Raw genomic sequence first — 24,449 nt, forward strand, 5'->3', positions numbered from 1 at the left:
TGTCTATGAACATCAAAAGCACAGTAATATACAATAATCATAGACATGTCTACTTTTGATAGAAGTAACACACAGTTTTCCTTTCATTTTCTGTAAAACAGGGTATAAGATAAAGAGACCAATGTAAGGGCTTATATGGAATTATTACTGGAACAAGTAGGTTTGAAAAAAAAGGAGCCTTGTCTACCATTGTTATCTTTGGGAAGCTTACAGCAAACAATCTTATCACATTTAGAATGACGTTGCATAGTTTTATCATGTGTTGAAATATAATTTCATGGACAGGAAACCTTATCGACTTGAATGAAATACATAATTAAACTAATGAGAGCTAAGCGATAAAAATTAGTTTGACAAATTATAAGAACCTTGCAGTCACTAGCATTAAGAATGACTAATCTTATTTTGATCTTCAAGAATTGTGGCTATTTTTCATTCTGGCGAAAACAAATACTTGGAACGGTGACCAGTTGTTCAACAAATGACAGGCATATATATTACAAAAAGAATTTCACTTAATTCCTAAAGAGTTCCTTATCTATATTTCACATCAAACATAAAACGGATTAAAAGGACTTCATCAAAAGAACCTTATCAGTAATGTTTATATAAAAAATACAAAGACCTTACAGTCAACTTCTGCTAGAATAAAATAGGAGTGATAATTGCTTCTTTAGAATATTTGTTACGCTTGCAAAATTTGTCCTTGAGGGGCAGCACTTAACTGGAGACACAGTAGTCTTCATGTGAGCATACGTATTCAATATATTTGAATTAAAATAGTCCAGTTATATATCAGCCTAGAACTTGGTCTCAATTCCACCTTCCTATTTGAAGTCACGTAAAAAAAAACCTTAAGTGGGTAATGCTATAACAACATATGTAGTCACGTAAAAAAGCTTATGGGTAAGGCCATAACAAACTAATCAATCTAAGTCTTAAGTGTTATCGTAAGTGTCATCATTTTAGAGAAATAGCAAATTAGTTTAACAAGTGTATATTATACAGGTCTACAAACACTTAACATCAAGCATAGCTGAAAGATTTTATCTTAAAATATGCTTACAAATGATTTACGCCAACAAAATCTGCACTCGTGCAAAACCAAACATTTAATTCAGCACAAGATAGCTCAAGTGTAGTCAAGCAATACATTAATTTAGGTAGACTTCTCAGGTCCTAATACTTTACATAAGGGTTACTATACAGTAGTCCATTTCTTTTAGCGAGTCATATTTGCACAGACTCGCAACGGTGCCCTTTTAGCTCGGAAAAGTTTCCTGGTCGCTGATTGGTTAGAATTATCTTGTCCAACCAATCAGCGATCAGGAAACTTTTCCGAGCTAAAAGGGCACCGCTGCGAGTCTGTGCAAATATGACTCGCTAAAAGAAATGGACTATAGTTCAAACCACTGGTGATTCTTACCAACAGGTATAATGGAAATTTTAGATAACAGAAAGACAAAATGTAAGGCAGAATTAATAAAAGAAAACAAAATGCAGGAGCCTACTGATACGCTACAGGTATTTGGCCGACAAGTTCTTTCAGCTGCATTATAAATTCAAGGAATTCTTAATATTCCTGTAAATCAAATTTATAAAATGGAAAAAGAACCATTTGAGCCACATAGTACCGTATTAATATTTTGTTCTTATCCAATTCTTAAATCATAAAATATTCCAATTGCTACTAGTCTTATCAGAATAGTATATAAAGTATTCTCACATGAAAAGAATCTCTGAACCTTCTAGAAGTTGTTGTTATTATTTTCTTAGCAGATTATGCAAGACCAACTTCATTATCTTACAGATAATTTGCTTACTATTTAAAATCATCAGTTATTTTTATTATTAATCAAAATTAATCATGGGTAAACCCAACTGTTTTACCCAATAGGACCTAATATTGTTAATTACATATGATCAGTGCCCAAACCCTCTCACCACCCAAGCTAGGACCAAGGAGCCCCAGGTAATTGTAAGGTTACTTCCATAATATTTGTCAGATATGAAGAATACTCAAGATACTCTTTAGGAATTCTGCTAAAGCTTAGCACAGTATATAAAAAAAATGGCACAATTCTTAAATCATTTACCAAAGTAAGGTGACTTAATTTTTAACGCTCGTGATACGCAGTATCAATTATACTGTCCTTGACAATAATAAAGATTTCCTTGAAATACAACATACCATATTGCTAAGGGCTATGCCAAACTCTTTCTCTTTAGTTGTCTTTTGAAAGGCAGGATCCCTTAACTCTGATAGGAGAAGTGGGGCAAAGATAAACAAAGCAGTATGTTATGTTGAAAAAAACATGCAACCTCACAAATTGTACAATTCTACCTAATTTCTCATCATAACAAGGTCTCTTTACTTGTAGGTCTTAACTTAAGTAGTTCAACTCGCTTACATCTAAAGAGCACACATCACTGTACTAAAAAAAGTATATACAGAATATTTCCAAAGATGTATTTAAAAAAAAAAAAAAATTAAAACTCCCATGCAATGTCAGAAAAAGGTTAATGTAATAATGAACCATGTTATGTTTTCATAAAACACTTAAATCCAGTTTAAATGTATAATACCTTTACACCTATTGTAGTAAACTATTTATAAGACAGTTGCATATTACAGACAAGCATCAAAACACACTACTCTTCATAATAGTATTGTAAGTTTAGACTGCTTTCGCCAAAATTCAAGTGAAAATTTTTTGGTTGGAAAAAGACTGTTCCTTACTCAAGTGTCGGACAGCGTTAAGGTATTCCCTACAATACTTCCTATCGTTAATTGTAAAAATAGATCATTCTGGGTATCATGAAAACAAATATATTTGCTGCATCTTAAAACATACCTTGAATGACTAAAAACATTTTTTTTATTTGGGTAGGCATCATGCACTATGATACAGAAGTACTGTAACCACATAGATTACAAGGAATGAATTTGGTTCACTGCCATGTAAAACTGTGTACAGTAAATAAATAAATAAATAATATCCACAATGACCAGGCAGAATAATATACTTTTCAGTCATTCATTTTTCAAATAGATCCTATATTCTAAAAATAAAGGGAATTTTGCTTTTTAAGAATACCAGCTGATATTTAATGCTTTACAAAAAAAAATTTGGTATCATTGAAAAGCAATTTTACACAAATATTATTCAATGGAACTTGAAAGAAAAGTATTAATGAAATGAGGTAGGATAAGCAGCTTTAGTCAAGAAAATAAAAAATGTGGCAGTTATATATACAGTTCAACTTTCGTTGAACTCCATCGTCAATAGTCTCACAACCTTTTGATTCAAACCCATTAACTTTTTGTCTAGTTGCTCTTGATATTCTACCTGGTAGCTGAAAACTAGCTGAATAAATCTTTATTGGGTAAACCTGCTGAATAAATCTTTATGGGGTAAACCTGCTGAATAAATCTTTATTGGGTATTACAAAATAAAACGGAGTTCTTGAAAATGCTACATTGAAATAGTAGTTTCTTAACTATGATAAAAAGATTCCATTAAAACAAAAAGATTGCTTTTCTCTTTAAATGCGTTATTATTTTCCAGTAAACAATTTAATACCTATATTGTACTGCATAGCTATAGAATGAGACACGTTAATGGTTACGTCCACTATTCGTTTAACGCTACTATCACATTGAAAGTAAAAGTATTTCTATAAAGGTAAAAGAATTAAAGCAAATCAAAGTGGTTATATAATTGAAAGATTAACAAAACTTACTAAAACATATAAATTTGTAGCTTCTAATAACTGGCAGACTGCAGTTAAATATCAAATTGAGCATATAAAGCACCAATGAATTTGGAATTAGGCAGATCTCAGGACAAACGCTTGGGAAGTAATTATAGAAAACCGAAAATCATGTGTATCATCGCACGATTCCACAAAATCACGTTATGTTTATGCAACATAGAAATGACATGACTACAAATTCAGTTTTGAGACTTGTAACATTTAAAACTAAGCATTACATATTACAGGATAATAATCTTGATATGAAATAGTGTTAGACCTGTTTCTCCATCCTGAATCCTAATCTGTATCTATACAGAATCCCAGGTACTTACGCCCTTTTCTTGTGACCTTACTATATTCACATCCATTTCCAAACAGACCCACCGAGTAATTAGAAAAGTCAAATAATGACGTAAGGAACCGCTTCAGCTTCTGTTGCTGAAAAACTATATAGCAAATTTTCAATTCAATTGGTCAATTTTATTACCATCACTGGAAAACTCGTGGATTAGAAATACGAATCTGATGCCCATTTCAATTTCTTGTTCTTTGGATTGTCATTATTTGCACAATTAATATCTTGAGCAATTCTACCTTATTATTCTCCTCCATACATTTAATGGCTAAAGGTTCCAATTCTGACAGCTTTGTGGCATTTTTTAAAAATAAAAATAATGTTACAGAAAGAAGTCAATCAAATATAGAATAATAAAAGTAATTTGTATTTTTCCTAACTATACAAACATGAGAGTCCTTCAAAATTGGGAATGTATTCATCGGAGCTGGAATGACCGTCAGATTCATTAGGATGGTAGTTAATGTTAGGTGGTGATTGCGAACGAGTAATTCCACCCACTTTGAAAGGCTTCAGTTGTAGAGTGGGAAATTAAATTTAAAGGACTCGTGTTTGGATAGCTGAGAAAAATAAGAATTTACATTTAAATTTTTTTTTATGCAAATGCAAACCTTTCGTCCTTTACAAGAGAGGCTCGCTTATGGTTAGCTGGTACAAGGATAACGGGAACTATGGACCCTTGGGTGACAGGAACAGGAGCAACCTTTTGCCCCCTACAGTCACTAGTTTCACTGGCTTGGGGAAAATCTTTGCCCTTCCGCTGGCAATAGTGTCACTTGTACAGTAGCGGGAACCTTATTAAGCCTCGCTGGTGCTGGCCTCGCTAGCACTGGAATTATGGTGCAGGGGTGAGCACTGCAGGAGCTTTCTTAGATTTCACAGCCTTCTTAGGCCTTACAGTCTCTGACTTCAGGGTCACTGGCAATGAGGTCACTACCGAGTACATTGGCACTGGGAACACCTCAAGAAAGACATCAAGTGCCTACCTTAAAGACCTAAGCAAGAACAAGCCGTCATTACACCAAACTCATCGGCAGTGGTCTTTATGGCTACAAGAGAGCTTCCAGCGCATACTAGTTTGGCAATCACTGGGGAAACCCTACACACAACCAAACCTTGATAATCTTGCTAATGAAGATCTCAGTTTTCCTGGTTCCTGAAGCATACTCCCCGCAAACTGAACCATGGGTGTATACTCAGAAGTTTAAGCGGCCTACAAACTCAATGGGGAGGAAAGCACTATATTACTTTTGCAACATAATCTTGGGAGTTGCCAAAAATAATGCCTAAGAGTCCTTAGCCTGGCTTTTCCTCTTCTAAGCAAATGCTTGTTACTGCACGGGAAGCCACGATCCATATCGGCACATGGGGATGACTATGAACAGTCATGACCCCTAAAAGAAGTGCAGAGAGCCTTATTTGTAGCCAGTTTAACCATAAACCTGTTACAGAGTCCAAACTTTCACCCGCATTTATGAACACATTGCTCTGCTTCCATATTGATAAGAACAATGGTACTGTAATAATAAACCATTCTTACAGGAGAAAAAGATTAAGAGCCTTAGGATAGGACGCAACTGTACGTCTGTACTCGTTGCAACCGAAGACTAAACTGACGTTTGACAGGAAAGTGTGTGGGATACTTGCCCAAGCTCACCACTTGTCATTAACTACAACATTAGCAAATTTAACAGCCGTTCCAGTCCTACTGAAGAAATTCTCTATTTTAAAGGACAAGTTTGTATAAGTTTAGGAAGTCATTAACTACAACATTAACAAATTTAACAGCCGTTCCAGTCCTACTGAAGAAATTCTCTATTTTAAAGGACAAGTTTGTATAAGTTTAGGAAGTCATTAACTACAACATTAACAAATTTAACGGCTGTTCCAGTCCTACTGAAGAAATTCTCTTTTTTAAAGGACAAGTTTGTATAAGTTTAGCAACACAAGAAAATACAAAAGACTGCAATGCCATGTGACGCGATATTCCCAGCTCTAAGTACAATTTCTTGAAACCACAATTAAAATCTTGCTTTTTATAACTTAAAAAAGATAATAATCCTTCTCTGCAATAAACCTGATATTGTTTACAAAATTCTTGATTTTAATCTTCAGTTTTAATAACAGGTTACATATATGATTTGCTAATGAAAGATATATGATAAAGTTCCAAGTGGAACAAAAAGTGTTACACAGACATTTTTAAGTATCAATCAACAAAGAAATATGAATCCCAGTGAAATTTAGTATTTTGAAGTATAAATCAAATATACCATTAAAATAAGATTAAAGAACTTTATGATACATTTCAAAACACTAATCAAGGCTACACATCATGTACAGACTTCAGGAATATATAAAGGCATCTCCTACAAAGAGAGTATACAAAATGACAGCTAACTCTTTTATCCCTTTTACCCCCAGGCTCTTTGGAAATTTCCAACTCTTAACCCCCAAGGGGTTATTTTTTCCCCAGCACATTTTGCAGTATTTTTTTTAATTGCTCTAACAGCCTTAATTTTTGTCATAGAGAGGTCAGGTTGGTCTCATTCTCTTGGAAAATGCCTGAATTTTTAAAAAAAATTATCAAAAATATGAAAAAAAAAAAAAACAATTTATAGCATTTTTTTGCAAGGACGTACCGGTACGTCCATGGGGGTAAATGGATGAGTTTTGTGAAACGTACCAGTACGTCCTTTGGGGGTAAAAGGGTTAATTCTGTGTATACAGCTTTGGAATAATAAACTACCTTGTCAAATAGTAAGGCTGCAATTAGAAACACAATTTTGCAGTAATACTGATTGTGACTGGCTTAAGCAACTGCATAACTATAAGTGAGCTTCTTTCAATCTTAAACACTGAAACCGAAAAATGTACAAAACCTTAGGACAGATGAATAATTAACATATCTTGATTTTGCTTAAACAATTAACTTCAGTAAAAAAATACTAGGGAACCACTCTGATGTAGCAAGTTGAAAGTGAATGGGAAAATTGAAAATTCAGATCTTATATTCTTAAAAGGGGACAAGTCTCATTTCAGGAAAAATATGATACATTGAAATCTCGATGAAATTCAACAAGTATTTGCCAGACTAAAAATTCCAGATTTCATAAGAATATACTAGTATTTCTTATCAAGCCAGTATCATCATAATTTATATATTTTTAATGTATTCCTGATATTTACTGATAAGATACTCAAAATCATATGGTTAAAGAATACCATGAGGCGTGTTTAAAAAGATAAACAGTGTAACAGTGGGGAGAAGAATTCAGATCTGCATAAAATAAAGGGAATAGTGATGATTATAGTCAATTTCTTTTAGCGAGGCATATTTGCACCGACTCGCAGCGCTGCCCTTTTAGCTCAGAAAAGTTTCCTGATCGCTGATTGGTTGGACAAGATAATTCTAACCGATCAGCGATCAGGAAACTTTTCCGAGCTAAAAAGGCACCGTTGCGAGTCGGTGCAAATCTGCCTCGCTAAAAGAAATTGACTATAGTGACTAAATGAAATCATCATAATTAATGAATACTGTACAAATAAAAATTTCCCTTTATATACTCTAGTATTATTAATATAATTCTTATTAAACCCTCTTCTTCAAGTATCAGTGATGTGCAGAAAAACATTGTAGCGCTCTAAGAAAAATGTACTACTGTAAATGCTTGCAAGTTTGTTATGATGATCCAAAACATCAATGGCAAAGGCAAAACATTAGTGATGAAATCATAAATTATGTTACAAGTATCATAAAATCACATAACATTTTGGAAATTAATTGCTTCCATGTACGCACTCTAGCTGCGAAGAAAATCAAAACGTTCTCTGATCTTTCATATACTATACTCTTGCACAAATTAATAACAAACTGTTATTACTATACAGTACAGGTACTGTATTGCAATCTTGTCTTTGCTAACATTTAGTCCTAATTTATAACACATTTTAAACATGGGGGGTAAAGACTGTGGAAGCAAACCTCTTGGTTTTAACTAATATCATTATCCATGATGAAAAAAAAAGAGACTTATCTACAAGAAAGCAACAATTTAAAAGCTAATGATAAATCCTCTGGTATGGTGAAAACACTATCTCATCAATTGTTACACTGGATTTTTTAACTGTTGGCTGCCAAAAAATTGTGCAAACTGAAAAGGGCATTCTTAGTTAATTGTAATATTTGACTTCAAATAAAATGTTATTTTTATTAATAAAATAAATTTTTGAATATACTTACCCGATAATCATGTAGCTGTCAACTCCGTTGCCCGACAGAATTCTATGGAGGGATACGCCAGCTATCACAATACTAGAAGGGGGTGTATTTACCAGCGCCACCTGTGGCCAGGTACTCAAGTACTTCTTGTTGACACCTCCTCAATTATTCCTCGGTCCACTGGTTCTCAATGGGGAGGAAGGGAGGGTCGATTAAATCATGATTATCGGGTAAGTATATTCAAAAATTTATTTTATTAATAAAAATAACATTTTTCAATATTAAACTTACCCGATAATCATGTAGCTGATTCACACCCAGGGGGGTGGGTGAAAACCAGTGTACAAGATTAAAGGATAGCTAAGTATCCCATATTTCATATAATCAGTTATCCACAATAACAATGAAATAATAAGTACCTGGTAAGGAAGTCGACTTGAACCGTTACTCTGCCTTTAATAAGATCGTCTTCCTTACTGAGCGCAGCGTTCCTCTTGGGAGGCTGAATCAACTCAAAGGTGCTAAAGTATACAGGGCTGCAACCCATACTAAAGGACCTCATCACAACCTTTAACCTTGGCGCTTCTCAAGAAAGAATTGACCACCCGCCAAATCAACAAGGATGTGGAAGGCTTCTTAGCCGACCATACAACCCATAAAAAGTATTCAAGAGAAAGGCTAAAAAGTTATGGGATTATGGGAATGTAGTGGCTGAGCCCTCGCCTACTACTGCATTCGTTGCTACGAACAGACCCAGGGTGTAGCAGTACTCGTAAAGAGACTGGACATCTTTGAGATAGAATGATGCGAACACTGACTTGTTTCTCCAATAGGTTGCATCCATAACACTCTGCAGAGAACGGTTCTGTTTGAAGGCCACTCAAGTAGCCACAGCTCTCACTTCATGTGTCCTTACCTTCAGCAAAGCAAGGTCTTCTTCCTTCAGATGAGAATTTGCTTCTCTAATCAGAAGCCTGATGTAGTAAGAAACTGAGTTCTTAGACATTGGTAGAGAAGGCTTATTGATAGCACACCATAAGGCTTCTGATTGTCCTCGTAATGGTTTTGACCTTTAGATAGTACTTAAGAGCTCTAACTGGGCAAAGTACTCTCTCCAGTTCGTTCCCCACCATGTTGGACAGGCTTGGGATCTCGAACGACTTAGGCCAAGGACGGGAAGGAAGCTCGTTTTTAGCCAAAAAACCGAGCTGTAAGGAACATGTAGCCGTTTCAGATGTGAAACCTATGTTCCTGCTGAAGGCGTGGATCTCACTTACTCTTTTACCTGTTGCTAAGCACACGAGGAAAAGAGTTTTTTAATGTGAGGTCCTTAAAAGAGGCTGATTGGAGCGGTTCAAATCCTGATGACATTAGGAACCTTAGGACCACGTCTAGATTCCAGCCTGGAGTGGACAACCGACGTTCCTTTGAGGTCTCAAAAGACCTAAGGAGGTCCTGTAGATCTTTGTTGGAGGAAAGATCCAAGCCTCTGTGGCGGAAAACCGCTGCCAACAAACTTCTGTAACCCTTGATCGTAGGAGCTGATAGGGAGCTTACGTTCCTTAGATGTAACAGGAAGTCAGCAATCTGGGTTACATTGGTACTGGTTGAGGAAAACTGCATTGGCCTTGCACCAGCTTCGGAAGACTTCCCATAAAGACTGATAGACTCTGAGAGTGGATGTCGTCCTTGCTCTGGCAATCGCTCTGGCTGCCTCCTTCGAAAAGCCTCTAGCTCTTGAGAGTCTTTCGATAGTCTGAAGGCAGCCAGACGAAGAGCGTGGAGGTTGGGTGTACCTTCTTTACGTGAGGTTGACGCAGAAGGTCCACTCTAGGAGGAAGAGTCCTGGGAACGTCGACCAGCCATTGCAGTACCTCAGTGAACCATTCTCTCGCGGGCCAGAGGGGAGCAACCAACGTCAGCCGTGTCCCTTTGTGAGAGGCGAACTTCTGAAGTACCCTGTTGACAATCTTGAACGGCGGGAATGCATACAGGTTGAGATGGGACCAATCCAGCAGAAAGGCATCCACGCGAACTGCTGCTGGGTCTGGAATCGGAGAACAAAACAAGAGGAGCCTCTTGGTCATCGAGGTAGCGAATAGATCTATGGTTGGCTGACCCCACAGGGCCCAAAGTCTGCTGCAAACATTCTTGTGAAGGGTCCACTCTGTGGGGAAGACCTGACCCTTCCGGCTGAGGCGATCTGCCATGACATTCATATCGCCCTGAATGAGCCTCGTTACCAGCGTGAGCTTTCGATCTTTTGACCAAATGAGGAGGTCCCTTGCGATCTCGAACAACTTCCTCGAATGAGTCCCTCCCTGCTTGGAGATGTAAGCCAAGGCTGTGGTGTAGTCGGAGTTCACCTCCACCACCTTGTTAAGCTGGAGGGACTTGAAGTTTATCAAGGCCAAATGAACTGCCAACAACTCCTTGCAATAGATGTGAAGTGTCCTTTGCTCCTGATTCCATGTTCCCGAGCATTCCTGTCCGTCCAGTGTCGCACCCCAGCCCGTGTCCGATGCGTCCGAGAAGAGACGGTGGTCGGAGGACTGAACAGCCAATGGTAGACCTTCCTTGAGAAGAATGCTGTTCTTCCACCACGTTAGAGTAGACCTCATCTCTTCGGAAACAGGAACTGAGCCCGTCTCTAGCGTCATGTCCTTTATCCAGAGAGCAGCTAGATGATACTGAAGGGGGCGGAGGTGGAGTCTCCCTAACTCGATGAACAGGGCCAGCGATGAAAGTGTCCCTGTTAGACTCATCCACTGCCTGACTAAGCATCGGTTCCTTCTCAGCATGCTCTGGATGCATTCTAGGGCTTGGAAGATCCTTGGGGCCGACGGAAAAGCCCGAAAAGCTCGACTCTGAAGATCCATACCCAAGGAGACAATGGTCTGGGATGGAACGAGCTGAGACTCCTCAAAATTGACCAGGAGGCCCAGTTCCTTGGTCAGATCCATAGCCCATTTGAAAATCTCCAGACAGCGACGACTTGAGGGAGCTCTTAAAAGCCAGTCGTCTGACGGAGCCGGACACAAGATCATGATACTGCTGCACAGTCTGTAAACTGTCAATCATGGGCAAGCGAGGAAGTACAGTGACAACCCGAATCTGTCTAGACTGTCTGGGTCGTACAGACAACTCCTTAACGGGTTGCTGAGGTTGCCCACTGCGTCACAACAAGTCCCTTCTGTTGGTTGTTGAACGTCTTCCCCGTGACACATTGACTCCGTAAACAAAAAATCCTCTAACAAGGACTAAGCTTGGATTGCATGTCATGCAACATAGCTCAAGGTCTATGGGAGCAGGTGTGGTAACAGACGGGATTAGCGGCTGAAGTGTAACCATTACCTTCCCTGTAAGCATGTTATGCTTAAATAAAAGTCCATAAGAGGTTATGCAGCTAAAGGCTCCCTCCAAATGACAGAGTCCTCAAGGGAATATCAGAAGGAGGGAGAAAAGAACTTTCTCATCTACAGGGACCTTATCCTAGAAAAGCTAAGTTCTCTGAGTGAGGGTTCACTGATGCAAAGCAGCAGACTAGAAGGCAACGTTAAGAAACTGCTTGACAGTCTAGTGAGTTGGCAACAACCCAAGATGTGTTGAGAAGCATGCGGTAAGGTATGCAGAGCATGATGTATGCAGAGTATGCTGTATGCAGAGCATGCTGTATGTAGAGCATGTTGTATGCAGAGCATGCTGAATGCAGAGCATGCTGTATGCAGAGCATGTTGTATGCAGAGCATGCTGAATGCAGAGCATGCTGAATGCTGAGCATGTAGTAAGTAGAGCCTGCTGTAAGCAGAGCCTGCTGAAAGGAAAGCAGAGCGTGTGCATGGCGTTTAACATTTCTCAGAAATTCCATGACCAGTGCTAGAGTGCTTTATGCATGCTTGCATGGGGTTTAAACCATGGTATGCTGAACAGCAGAGTCAGAACGAGCTGGAACAACAACAGAGGTTTACTCAACTTGATGGAAAACCTGAGGTTCAGACTGCATAGGCTGAACAACAGACGGAGCAGAAGGCAGGTGCAAGGGTGAAGGAGGTTGACTCCTAGCAAGAGTTGCACCCAAGGATTGCACCAGCTGAGCGGAGGACGGAGGCGGAGTAGTCCGTTCCTGTTCCTGAGAGATGAGTGGAGCATGAGAAGGTTGAGGCTGCGCAGAACAAGGTAAAGTTCTAGCAAGCTGAGGCTCCTGAGGCGCAAGTGCATGGTGTAGATGAGCTTGCCTAGATGAGGGTTGAACTCGGTGCAGCGCTGGTTGAGCAGACAGACTCACGGAGGGGAGAGGTTGTTGTACCCCAACCGAGAGTTGCACCACTGGTGGAGTAGCAAGGGGAGGAGGAGGAAGAGTGTAACTCTCCTGATCCCAAAGCAAGGGTTGCCTTAAAGAAGGCTGAGGCTGAACAACACTGTGAACAGCAAACTCCGAAAGTGGTTCAACATCGTACGCCTGGCAGATGGTGCTGCGACCAGGCGGAGCAGGTGCAGGCTGGGCGAGCACAGGTGCAGCGAGAACAGGTGGAGGGAGTGCAGGAGGTGCAACACTCTCAGCCCGACACTCACGCATCAAGTCCGAAAGCTGTGCTTGCATGGACTGTAGTAGAGTCCACAACATCATACGCCTGGCAGATGGTACTGTGATCAGGCGGAGCGAGTGTAGGAGGAGGGAGTGTAGGCGGAGGCGGAGGAGCAACACTCTCAGCCCGACACTCACTCATCAAGTCCGAAAGCTGTGCTTGCATGGACTGTAGTAGAGTCCACAACATCGTACGCCTGGCAGATGGTACTGTGATCAGGCGGAGCGAGTGTAGGAGGAGGGAGTGTAGGCGGAGGCGGAGGAGCAACACTCTCAGCCCGACACTCACTCATCAAGTCCGAAAGCTGTGCTTGCATGGACTGTAGTAGAGTTCACAACATCGTACGCCTGGCAGATGGTGCTGCGACCAGGCGGAGCAGGTGCAGGCTGGGCGAGCACAGGCGGAGCAGGTGCAGGCTGGGCGAGCACAGGTGCAGCGAGAACAGGTGGAGGGAGTGCAGGCGGTGCAACACTCTCAGCCCGTCACTCACGCATCAAGACCGAAAGTTGTGACTGTATGGACTGCAGTAGAGTTAACTTGGGGTCGGCAGACACTAAGTTCTGCTGAGGTAAAGCCTTAACAGCAGAGATCTGTTGTGGCAGAACCTTACTCCTCTTAGTCGGAGTGTAATCAACTGATGACTGAGGAGAGTCAGAGCTAACCCAATGACTGCATTCGGGTTGTGAACTTTAACTTCGTACGTCTGGCATAGGTCTGGACTTAACGTTTAAGAAGTCTTGAGACCTGAGACCAGCGTTACTCTTATTTTCTCCCCTAATCTCTTCTGCAGACGAGCAAAATAAGGGCTCAATCGTCTGCGGGTGGGAGTGACGGTCTCGGTAAGACACGCCCACAACCACCGAGAATACTTCTGTGCGCCGATCAAGGCCTGCTGAACCCTTATGCCCTTCGACATTGCTTCTCCCCTGAGCTTGGGAGCTTGCAAGAGGTCCCGGACTGGGAGGACGACTGGCGCGCACTAAAGTACCCTCACGCACTAATCACTTATCACTTTGATTTCTGTTTGCACTTATTTCACTGAACTCGAAACTTTAAGTGGTTTGTACCTGAAATACGCAATTCTATCCTTTCTCAAAGTTAGTAATTGCGAAAACAGAATTACAATGTAACAGAAAAATCTAATGAAAGATAAATCAGTGGTTGGAAAGAGACTAAACACTAGATCACTCTAGAAACGTTTAGTTTCTTCCCCTAAAGAGACTAGGGAGAAGAGCAAAAAAAAAAAAAAAAAAAAAACGATAACGACGTTACTCGTACGCCTGGCAGGCTTGAATGAAACGTTTATCCTCTTTCTCCCTCCGTCTCTATCTCTCTCTCTCTCTCTCTCTCTCTCTCTTGACTTAGAACCTGAGAGAAGAGCCTAATCATATATATCGTTAAAACATATTATTGTTAAAGGAAAAAAAAACTGAAAAGTTCCTTTATTAGGATCAAAACCATTAAGTTAAGAAAGAATGAACAAAACGCTAGACACGGTTACTCTTACTGCAACGTGAAACCGTGAACATTCTTTCTCTATCGTAACGATAGAGTGCAAGTTGAACGTTCTGAACGTCAACAACTGCAGAGACAAAACAAAACGTTAGTTCAGCTTTGAAAACAGTACGAGACTGTCAAAGAAAATCTTTCAAACTCTGTGGCGGAAATAGCATAATATGTTAACAGGTAAAACCGAAATGACGGGCTCAAAGTTTATTAACTTCGGTAAAAGACCGCCTACTATTAGGAAGGTCGAATATAAACAAATATAAAAATTAATTTTAATGAGTTTATAATAAAAGGAAGTTAATCGAAGAGGCCTATAAGAGGCGGAGAGATATAAAATAAATCTATAACTTTTGTTAAGCAAAATTAAGAGAGTCTATACTCTCTTAGACACCAACACTTCCGTCTAAGGGAAGGGTCGGCCATTGAAAGGTGAACGAGAGTTCATACTCTCTCGTCACCAAAATTAATCAAATTATTCCAAAAGCTAACTAAGCTAATATAGAAGTTTTCCAGTAAAGCGACAGCCGAAATCAAAGAGAAATACTTCACCAAAGTCGTGAAAATACTCCAAGAACATAAGCGTATCCCAGAATGTCTTGCCGGAAGCACGACAGAGGAATAATTGAGGAGGTGTCAACAAGAAGTACTTGAGTACCTGGCCACAGGTGGCGCTGGTAAATACACCCCCTTCTAGTATTGTGATAGCTGGCGTATCCCTCCATAGAATTCTGTCGGGCAACGGAGTTGACAGCTACATGATTATCGGGTAAGTTTAATATTGAAAATTATAAATCTGTTATTTTTACAAATACAATATAGCTACTTGGGTAAAAAGTTTAGACTCAAAAATACTGTTCTTATTTGGTATTTAAATTTCCTCTGAACTCTGCACTGTTTAGGTTTGGATGAAGTTCAAGCAGTTCTGTTACATTCCTGTCCACTTGGGCCTAAATGTATGTTGCTATAATAATGTCTACTCCTAGTTTTGTAATGTCAATGTTATTCACACAGGTTGGCTGGCATCAAAGGATTCAAAGTTGTGATGATGACAGAAGCTAATAGAGGGCCTGCCCAACTTATATTTCTGGTTCTACTGAATGTATGGACATACCTCAGAAACACCCTTCAAATTATGCTCAGGTAAAGTCGAATCATATTTCCAATAACATACATCAATAGCGAGAGTAATATATCCCACTTGACAAAAGAAGAAGAAAACATTGTACATTGTAATACACTGAAAACTATCACCCTGTCACGAAGAAGTGTTTAGTACACCACATTGAAAGAAATACAGTCTGGATCTTACAGGTCCACAAGACCTTGCTCTATTGAAGTCAAAGTGCCTTTTCTCTAACTCCCTCAAAGCTTTACTGTGACAGAATTACAGTTTTATTTGGGATCTGACTCTATGCCAAAAAAATCCACGTTTAGGAACAACTCCACTTACAATTAACTACGCACATAATTTATGTCCATTATAAGCCAAAGAGGCACTTTCAAACATCTGACTCAAGTGCTGAAAAAAAAAACATTCTTGCCTTATAAGTTCACAAAGCTTCTCCAAGAATATCACCTGTTGCTCCTTTACAAGAACATACTAAAGAAAAGGTAAAAAACTTTCATCGTAAGCAAATGTATAAGACAGGCAAAATTATAAGGCTGAATCCACTAGTCAACAGTCTTCTCATTGTGCTATTCTTTAACCATCAATGGGCAATAAAGTTAATCATTTCTTTCCTGTTGAATGTCCTACCTTCACTACTGTTCCTGTCTTCCAAATATCTTGGGGCAGAATTTTTTCTTACCCTTTGAGTCAAAGGGGGACAGTAGTGTAAACAAGTTCTTCATTTGGAAATGGATTCTTTTCTTTAATTGAGGACTATCCGGAGATAATGAAGTCTGTCTTAAACTTCCATTATGCGGTCATTTGTATAAAGATAAAATCAACCTGCATTACTTCTTCAAGCAACTATACATTTCCTTTAGCAAACCCTGGGACCAGGATCTTGAAAGGGAAGGTGGGGGGGGGGGGATTTATGCCTTGCGAAATACTAATATTTTTCGAGGGTGTTGTTCTGTTGGTCATAGTGACAATCGGAGAATAAGTATTTATGTTTTCTGGCCATTATTTCTGTAATTTTGTTCCGATAATATGAAATACATTCTTTGCTTATCTAAATTGTCTGATATAGTTGATGACTTGATTACATCTGCTCAAGAACTGACACTTTTCCAGTCTCAACTATAATTGGATTTTTGATAACTGATTCAATGACTGCGATGGTCATCTTCCTTGACGGGTCCAAACAGCTACTGAAAGCTACGTGACTTATCAGTCTTGTATTTGTAAAAAGTCAGCAGATACACGAACAAGTAATAGGTAATGAGTTTCTCAAGGAAAAAAATATAATTTCATAAAACATTGTTGGAAACTTGAGGTAAAACTAACATCAACTCAAAATAGACCTGGTGTAGGTCCAACTCAGATAAAAAAGCATCAATTAGTAGGGCAAGGAGTATTCCTCACAGAAGATTTCTCAATTGATTTTGAACCGCTACCACTTTAATTACTAGAGCTAAACAATTTTACTCTCTCTGCTGTCTCTGACCAACAGCAATGGCTTTAAAAAGTTTCAAAATTTGCACAAATAGATTTTTAGAATATAAGTGCATACAAAAATATGTATACCTAAGAAAACCTGGGTGAAAATGAACTAAAACTATAATGCAATGTGCAGAAAAATGGCTGTTACATTTTTTTTATAAAGTAATTCAGTAAACTGAATTCTTTTCTCCACGTACAGTACCTGTATAACAAAACTGATTAGGAGTCGAGATCTCTTCTGTGTCTAATTTACAAACCAAAATTTTCCAGGAATCTAATTATAAGTTTCATCCGATATTGGGCAGTTAATCAAGTGTGTGATTTTAGGTCTTAGATCAAGCCTTCACCTCACATTATTAACTTTCCTGTGCAAACAATTCATTCTCCATTTGGCGAATGAGGAATGTCATCATTGACTACAATAACAACAGACTGCCTCAAGTAATCATTCGTCACAGCTAATCTTACACAGACAGTATTGATTACTCTTACAAGTGGGGAATGTTTATAACATATCGATGCAGCATCAAAATAAAAAGGAACACAGATCATGTAAGTGTCCCCCAAGAATCAGATCCACCATCCATCTCAGGTAAAAAAAAAAATGAAGGGATAAAAGTTACACCTAACGTAATATTTCATGTATTAGGAAAATCTTGTAGCATAACCCTTTTACCCCCAGGCTATTTGGAAAATTCCAACCCTTAACCCCCAGGGTGTTATTTTTTTCCCAGCACATTTTGCAGTATATATTTTTTAAATTGTTCTAACAGCCTTAGTTTTCTTCATAGAGAGGTCAGGTTGGTCTCATTCTCTTGGAAAATGCCTGAATTTTAAAAAAAAATTATCAAAAATATGAAAAAAATTTTTTTATAGCATTTTTTTGCAAGGACGCACCGGTACGTCCATGGGGGTAAAGGGATGGCTTTTGTGAAACGTACCAGTACAGTACGTCCTTTGGGGGTAAAAGTGTTAAAATGGTGATGCAATGTACTTGAAATTCTAGCATAAAAACTGTACTGTATTGATCTAAAAGAATAGTATTAAAAGCTGAAGAGGAAATACCTTTACAAACACCATCAATCGAATTATTATAGCCATGGGAGGTTACTGTGTAGAACTCCTCTAAATATTGAGACACTATGTTTACAAGACAGAACAATATTAGCTTTGAGTATCTGTATCAATGTCCACTCAGGAAAACTTTCTTTTTGTTAATGTTTTCATTTTATCATAGTAGCTAATAATGCATTTTACTGGTTCACCTATATATATATAAAAAATTTAATTGCCTTCACTATTTACTCTTTCCTTTCATCAGATTCTACTCTTTAGAAGTCTGCTAGAACATTTTCATGGCCTTTTGGCTAACTCCAAAAGAATGTGGGCACAATGAAAAAAATAAAAACTATCTTTATAGCTTCCATGTGCTAAATGTACCATTGGGTTACAAAATCTTTTTATGATTATCCCAATGCTGGAGTTGGTCAAAGTATGAAAACCTGAAGCAGCGAACACAAGCTCCACGTTGAGTATTCAGTCATCACGAACTTTGTAAAAGACTAACCACCCATAAAATCATGTCCTTAATTCAGTTGTGCACATATCTTAATAACTAATAGAACAGAACTAGGTTATATGAAGGCTAAACTGGTACTTGAAAATATACAACAAAAAAACACAAACTCTTATTATAAAGTTTACTATAAAACATGTATTTTTGATAAAAAGCTTAATAAATAAGTGTGCAATTATATTGAACATATAAATATGAAGGGGACACCCTCGTTCTGTTTCATATCAAGTGTTACTAATAGATCATGTACTATCAAATAAAATGGTATGTAGCTGCAGTTTGTGAAGAATAGTACGAGTATGTTAATGGACAAAAGATTAACATGAGATTTTAATGATGATAAATGAATAACAACTAAATTAGTTGGGGCAAAGAATCCCACATACTAATTCTATTTTCACAAAGAAGACCACAAATTCGAAGACAATGTAAAATAGAAAAACACCTTATTTGATTAATTCACTACGATAATATAATAAAATACCCGAGGAATGTCTTGTTCCACAGTGTTGATCCTTTAAACATTAATCAAAGGATAAAACTGCTTCAGAAAAAATAAAAGCTCACAACTTACAGTGAGTTGAATATACAGTTTTCTATTCATAAAACGGGAATGATGTGTTGTTGTTTTTATTTGAGGCAATTGAAATATTTAACAAAAGCAGAGTCACGGATTCTTGATATTCAAATACAGTAGTCTCCTTTTGTAAGAGGATACATAAATACAAAAAAGAATAATTTCTCTAATATCCTCTCTAACTGCCTCAAAGCTACTTGAGCCTCAAAACATGGAATGTAAAGCTAAAAATCAAGCATATTACATATATATATATATATACAGCAAAAGAAAACATGTACATCATATACTGTCCCTTACTTCACGACCTCCTTGTCTTGTGTATCTGCGCATAAAACCACCAAAATTTCCGACGCTAAGAGAAAAATCAGTTTGCAAATGAAACATAAATAGTCATGCATAAATAAAACAGAATAAATAGATACTGAATGCTGTTAGATGATGTATAATATATTTTTTTTACAAAATCCACATACAAAAATGCATAAACGAAAGTTATAACAAATATATATAAGCCACAACTCGAGTTCAGTCTTTTATACTCAAAAGATCAAGAACCGAAGCTAATCACATGTGGAAGAGTGCGTGTATATTCATAAGATATACATGAATAATATGTTTATGATTCTCTGTGACTAGTAAAGTATTGTATACCAATAAATTAGCCTGCACTTAGCCATTATGGTCTTTGGTAATAAATAAAGAATAAAATTACTGTATTCTAAACTCCTATTTGAGAAAAGTAAATATACACATCACTTGCCAAGACCATAAACTGCAATGATTATAAATGCTTCAGTACACAAGGAGAAGCAATGTCTGTCACACACAAAAGAACAGCAGTCGTACAATAAACGTGGTATTAAAAATGTTTTTCATGTCTTTTAGAATAATGTAAAAACTAAAATGCAAAAATTAACCACCTTGCACTTACTTCTCATGTCACAGAAATTAATTATAGTCCATTTCTTTTATCGAGGCAGATTTGCACCGACTCGCAGCGGTGCCCTTTTAGCTCGGAAAAATTTCCTGATCGCTGATTGGTTAGAATTATCTCGTCCAACCAATCAGCGATCAGGAAACTTTTCCGAGCTAAAAGGGCACCGCTGCGAGTCGGTGCAAATCTGCATCGCTAAAAGAAATTGACAATAGTGTATCCTATCTCATTTATTGTACCTGATGAAAATGATTTAAACTAAATATCACATGAAAATGTCACTAACTCGTCATTTGTTCAATTCCTAAACTACGTGCAGTTAACGTCATCTAACCTACTTTCTACCCTTATCAAAATTTGCAAACTAAACTGTCTCTACATTACTTCTTGATTAGGCATAAAATAAAAAAGTGGACACAATTTTGTCACATTCAACTGACAGGTATTCGGTAAGTGAGAGAAGGATTCTTTTCATGTAAGAGATATCACCTATAAGCTAATCAACACCTGAATTACTTTCATCTCTATTCATTGCTAAGTTTCCTCGTCACACTATGGCCTACATAAATGAAGTTTGAAATTAACTTGAAAACTTGTCACCATCATTACTTGGTTTGAGAAGAGTAGTAAATACAAATTTTATGACTGTATTAATCTCATTTTGCCTTGTTCATAGTCACATCAAAACACCCAATACAGTGCCAGTAATCAAGCAAGATGTAATGAAAATTATTAAACTCGACCGCACAAAGTCAGACAAAGGCTACTTTACTACAATATATGAAAAAAAAAAAGCAAGTGCTTTAAGAAAATAGGGGAAATAAGCTTTTGTAATAAATGAAGCCTGGATTACGTCAAGCAAGCACTTTCCTGGCTGCACAGAAATTCATCTCTCGCTTACTATTACTTGTTCAAGCACAACGAAACACGTCAACTAGATTTGTATTTTCCCTAAGCCACGTAACTAAATTGCATGTGATTTTCTGCTTTCTATTCATAACAGATAGAACCCTACTCTCTCTTGATCCTACAATGTTATGACTATCTATTTCTTTAATATTACTATCCATGTTGTTCCCTCTCAATAGACTCAGGCCTTTACACAATACACTGCTGACATAGATTATCTGTTATACAAACTAGAGCCTCTACATATATTAAGGAATATAAGATCGGGATTGTCCATTTGATTGCATCTGACCACTAAACTACTCTCTCAACTACTCTAATTAGTTTACTGCACTATTACTTCTACGATAGTATTTCCAAGTTTCACTTTTAATATGAAAATAACCAAATACTCAGTTCAAAAACACATATACAAATGCTATTGAAATTGTTGAAGCAGATGAATTCTCAAACATAAATATGGATATCTGGTCACACCTGGATTAAAGCATCACTACCACTGTATGAGAATGAGTGTCAATGGAAACTAATGCTTACTGTGTAAAACATTAAACGTGAAATGTTACTGAATATGCTGCTGTGTTCAAAGGGAATATGCCCCTAAATGATTGTTCAAAGAAAACCTACCAATCACAAATAGCCCTAATTGTGGTCGTAATGTTACCAGACACTACTACTGCGGAGGTAGCAGCAATTGGGGATTTACCGTTAGGAAGCTTCATCTGTGGTGGCTAACGGGGGAGGGTGGGCTGTGGCACCCTAGCAGTACAAGCCGAAATTGGTTGAGTCCCTTGTCAGGCTGGGAGGATTATATATACTGTATGTCAAATTCATTTAATCTATCTACGGTATACAAAACATTTTTAATTTTTGTCCCCAACAAACCTTAATCATTCATAAAGATTGAGTAATTATGCAGCAGTTTACAATCAGTCTGCATGCTGGACACCTGTTTTTAAGCTTATGCATTGCTTTTGCTTTTAGTGGCATTCTATTTACTTTCTTCAATTCTGTGATTCATCTGATGATAATACTGTACCATGTTGTACTGCAAGAAAGGCTACATTGAAATACAAGAAAGAAATCTTTAACATAAGTCTCTTAAGATTTGGATTAGTAGATGTTTTCTAGAACCAACCGAAACTATAGAAGAGTAAGAGTTTTCTTGGTTCTTCAAGCTATAGAAGTTCTCATTTTTATGAATGATTCAACCTAAGAATGGAGAACTCTTTTTTCTTGATATTAGAAGTGAACAAAATGTTCCTCATCAACTTTCTGGAGCTGAAAGCAATGTTCCTAGTCCTTCGGACATTCATTAAATCTGCAAAAGGTAAGACTGTTGAAGTTATGGTAGACTAATCCACCACAATTGCCTACCCAGGAACAAAGTTGGAACCACTGTGTTTGCCAAGTGGTATATCTCTTGGAATGGGCAGAGAAGTAAAGCATCAAGCTAGTTCTCTAAGATTCTCACGAGAAAAGCAAAACATAATGGGCGACTTGTTATGGGCTACCAACACAAAAGACTGTGTTCTACATAAAAGTAGGACAATCTTACTGTACCGTAATGGCAGTGTCTCGCTCAAGAAAAATGGCTTCTCCAATTTGAATGGTTAGTGAATTCAGAGGTATGCAAGGCCCTCAAGCATTCATGGGGCATGGCGGAGCTATTTTTGAAAAGTTTAAGCCGAAAGCTCATAGAGAATTTTTCTGCTCAAACCAATCTACCAACCAGGAAACCTGACGCAATGCTGCCCAGCTAGGTCAGTCCTTATGTACGAGCTCTTTCTATGTCTGGACTACAATGACGAGTCTTGTCAAAAACGAAATCCTCAAGTCCGACTTGGAAAAATCCTTCATCACGCACTTAGGCCTAAGCAGAATTAGTACCTAGACTTCTTGCAATTGTTTGTGGACCACTCAAGGTCTCAACTAAAAGGGAAGAAGGAAAGAAATTAGAAACAGTCTTATTTCTACAGATTTCACAGAAATCAAGGATCCTTGTGCCTTCTTGCCAAGATGTTTTCAGGTGGTATCTGGAGATTTCTGCCTCTGCAATTACTCAACCTAGTTTTCCTTCAATGAATAACCTCTACCAAGCAAATTGGGACACATTCAGGCGTTGGTATCATGGGAAAGGCATCTAACCTCTTGATGGCTATTCCCATAATTTCAAACCTCTTTTTTTGTTTTGTTTCTTGTTGATGTCGGCTACCCCCCAAAATTGGGGGAAGTGCCTTTGGTATATGTATGTATGTATGTATTGGTTGGGGTTGCTCATCCTTAAAGCTTACCCAGAGGTTTCAGAGGAATAATATAAAATTCAAAGTTAACTCAAACTCCCTGACTCTTTTTAAGGAACATCAGGATAGCAGTCACCATGCATGTGGACTCGTGAAGATGCCACTACCTTAAAACTCCTCAATCTTTGTGACTTTGCGCACGAGGGTAGGTTTGTACTGTACTCGTTTGGGCCGTTAGTCACAACGGTTTAGGCTTTACCAACGGTGAAACATGTTTTGTCTTAATTTTAATAATCTTGTACAAACTTCACTCTCAACCACTATACCTATAGTCCATTTCTTTTAGCGAGTCATATTTGCACCGACTCGCAGCAGTGCCCTTTTAGCTCAGAAAAGATTGCTGATTGGTTGGACAAGATAATTCTAACCAATCAGCGACCAGGAAACTTTTCCGAGCTAAAAGGGCACCGTTGCGAGTCGTTGCAAATAAAACTCGCTAAAAGAAATGGACTATAGTCCCAGAGTTATGTACATCCACAACTGGATTAAATGGTTAGTCCACTTACTCATCATTTTATTACCGATTCGTCAGTGTAAGACTTCAGAGTGTATTTATGGGGACATTACAACAGCAATTTAGACCATCAATGATTGTCGGATTTAGAAGTAAAATGTGCTTTTTGGTATAAAAACTTAAAATTACTTGTAACATAACTGTGTAATGATCTAAAAAGAATCATAACTGGTTTACGGTGGGTAAAATAGCTGAAAACAGCAAAACTAAGCTAAAACAAACAAATAAAAGGGACAAGTATCTTTAAAAATATCCAAATTACTATCAAAATAAGTTTACATAAAGATACTGAACTAAACCAAAAAAGATTTACAACCTCTTAAACTGCATAAAGAGCCTTTATGCTCATATTAAAACATTAAATGCTACATACCATTTTCATCAATGATCTAAACAAACTAATTCCTTAATACAGCATTTAATAACTAAATAAAAAATATCAATATAGCTAGAGAAGAACATGAAAGGTACAAGTTGTGCACAAGATAAGGAAATGTGGTTATTGCTATAATATAGAGAGATCATAAATAGTATAAATGATCAAGAACACACTGGGCCCTCACACAAATCTTTTGAATTTCATCTCTGAAGAGG

The 24,449-nt window shown here is 37.8% G+C and overlaps 1 long non-coding RNA gene across 1 annotated transcript in view; it reads left to right on the plus strand.

Annotated features, from left to right (window-relative positions):
• LOC137634909 (uncharacterized) overlaps positions 1–17,762 on the plus strand; it is a 178,723-nt gene extending 160,961 nt beyond the window's left edge. Inside the window, exon 3 of the long non-coding RNA XR_011042581.1 lies at positions 15,443–17,762. This is a non-coding gene — a long non-coding RNA (uncharacterized lncRNA). The remainder of the gene's footprint in view (positions 1–15,442) is intronic.
• The last annotated feature ends 6,687 nt before the right edge of the window (positions 17,763–24,449 follow it).

The sequence above is a fragment of the Palaemon carinicauda genome, chromosome 45 (genome assembly GCF_036898095.1).
Source record: "Palaemon carinicauda isolate YSFRI2023 chromosome 45, ASM3689809v2, whole genome shotgun sequence".
In the NCBI taxonomy this organism is placed as follows: domain Eukaryota; kingdom Metazoa; phylum Arthropoda; class Malacostraca; order Decapoda; family Palaemonidae; genus Palaemon; species Palaemon carinicauda.